This window comes from Phascolarctos cinereus, unplaced genomic scaffold, assembly GCF_003287225.1.
Source record: "Phascolarctos cinereus isolate Bilbo 61053 unplaced genomic scaffold, phaCin_HiC Scaffold_154;HRSCAF=723, whole genome shotgun sequence".
In the NCBI taxonomy this organism is placed as follows: Eukaryota; Metazoa; Chordata; class Mammalia; order Diprotodontia; family Phascolarctidae; genus Phascolarctos; species Phascolarctos cinereus.
In genome coordinates this window covers 1-2391 of record NW_027555463.1, presented here as the reverse complement: position 1 = coordinate 2391, position 2391 = coordinate 1, and positions in this window count along the sequence as shown.

Sequence of the window (2391 nt, the reverse complement as noted above, 5' to 3'; positions counted from 1 at the left end):
AAAGGATATAGATTAAATTGAAATATATTTTTTTAATTACAGACACAGGGTTAGAAACTCTGCTCCAGCAAAAGAAAGGATACCAAGGCCTTATAGTTCCAAAGCTGTGAATTGTCTTGGCTATGTGTGCTCCCTATATGTAAGCCCCACTATCAGTGTAATGTAAATTTGTGCCCATTCTTCCCCACCCCACAGACTCTATGTATAGTTGCAGGAGAGGATGTTTTGGGTAAATTCTTTTTGAGTACTGTTATTGCTATGCCATTTGAGTAAAAATGCCTTTACTGAGGCATGGGTATACTGGGTGATTGTTAAGGGGAAGTGCACTGGTGGGGGCTTGTGAGTTACACTACTAGGAGAAAAGCTCCCCACAAGGTTACCCCTAGAATCTTGAGAGTAGTAGCAATCATTCATCTGGGGACCCAGCCTGTGCATACAAAATGGAGGTGGGAGCCCAGAGGGTATGCACCACTAACAGTTAGAGCTGTCCCAAAGTGGAAGAGGATGCCCTTGGGAGGTGATAGGTTTCCTTTCAGTAGAAATCATTGAGCAAAGGCTGTATAAACATTTATTGGGGGCATTGTACAGGAGATCCATTGGCTGGTCTAGATGGCCTCTGAAGTCTTTTCCATTTCTGAGAGTCTGTGAGTTGTGTGCCTGAGGGCAGAGACTCTGTCATAGTCATCCCTCTGGGTCCTTCAGTGCCCAGGGCAGGGGTCACAAAGAGTCAGAGAAGACTGGTACATCACATTTTGGAAGTTATTTTTCTATTTCATTTGTGTTCTCTGATTAGCACATGATTGTGCATAGTAGATTCTAATAAATTTTTTATTTCTTCTGGTTTTGTTACAATTTTCCTTTGTTCATTTGCTATTTTATTGACTTCATTTTCTGCCCTCTTTATTTTGATCGGGTTAAATAAAGGTTTATCATTTTGTTAGTTTTTTTTAAAAAACCTTTAATTTTATTTATCATTTTATGGTCTTTTTTTCACTATTTCTCCTCTAATTGTCAATATCTCATTTTTGTGCTTCCTGTAGGTTTGTTCATTTGTTGGATTTCTAAATTTTAAATGAATATTATTAATTAAGCCCTTCCTTTTGTTTTGTTAATGTATGTTTATAAGAGACCTGATTTTTCTCCTGAGAACTGCTTTAGCTGAATTCCAGAAATGCAAGTATTTATTCCATCCTTTTCTTTCATTTAATTATTGCTTCTCTGATTTGTTCTTTGACCTGCTTGTTATTTAGGATTTCATTGCTTAGTCTCCATTTGGGGTTTCAGCTTTGACATTCAATATTCCAAACCAGGACCATTCCAGCTCTGACATTCTTTGTTCTATGCTTCCTCCCAGCTCTGATACTTTGTTACTAAGCCTATTTCTAACTCCAACGTATTGTGTTCTAAGCTCCCTCCTAGCTCTGACATGCTGCAGTACAAGTTCATACAGCCCATCATGCCCTGCATGCGGCTAGACATTTAACAAATGTTGAATGACTTGACAGCTGTACAGGACCTGTTTGAATCCCTATGCAAATCTTTCACTGTAATTGATCAGAACGTTCGAAAGGTAAGTCTATCGAGGTACTCAAAGTTAGACCAACGGACAGGAGAGCTGAAGCTAGGGCTTGCTGGGGTAGCATCTGGATTTGCATGGAGTTCTGGTCTAAAAAGGGGTTTGTGCTAGGATTTGTAGTTGTTTGGGAATAGTGCTCTGACATGATATGACCACTGGGGGTCAGCAGAGGGTTTCAATTCAATTCAATAAACATTTATTAGGGCAGCTAGGTGGTACAGGGGATGGACCTGGAGTCGGAAAGACCTAAGTTCAAATCCAGCCTCAGACACTTACTAGCTGTATGACCCTGGGCAAGTCACTTAACCATTTGCTTCAGTTCCTCATCTGTAAAATGAACTGGAGAAGGAAATGGCAAACCACTCCAGCATCTTTACCAAGAAAATCCCAAATGGGATCACAAAGAGTCTGACACAAATGAAAAATGACTAAAAACTAAACTTAAAAGAAAAAAAAAGTAGTGCAGTGGGGCTAGAGTCAGAAAGACATCTTCATTAGTTCAAATCTGCCCTCAGACACTTACTAGCTGTGTGACCCTGGGCAAGTCACTTAACTCTGTTTGCTTCAGTTCCTCATCTGTCAAATGAGCTGGAGAAGAAAATGGCAAACCACTCCAGTATCTTTGCCAAGAAAACCCCAAATGGGCTCAAGAAAGGTTGGACATGACTGAAAAAACAATTGAACAACAAAAAACATTTATTAAGTGCCTACTATGTACCAGGTACTTTGCCAAACTCTGGGGCTCCAAAAGAGGCAAAAGACAGTCCTTGCCCTCAATGAGCTTCCAATCTAATGTCTTTAGGTGCTTAACCAGG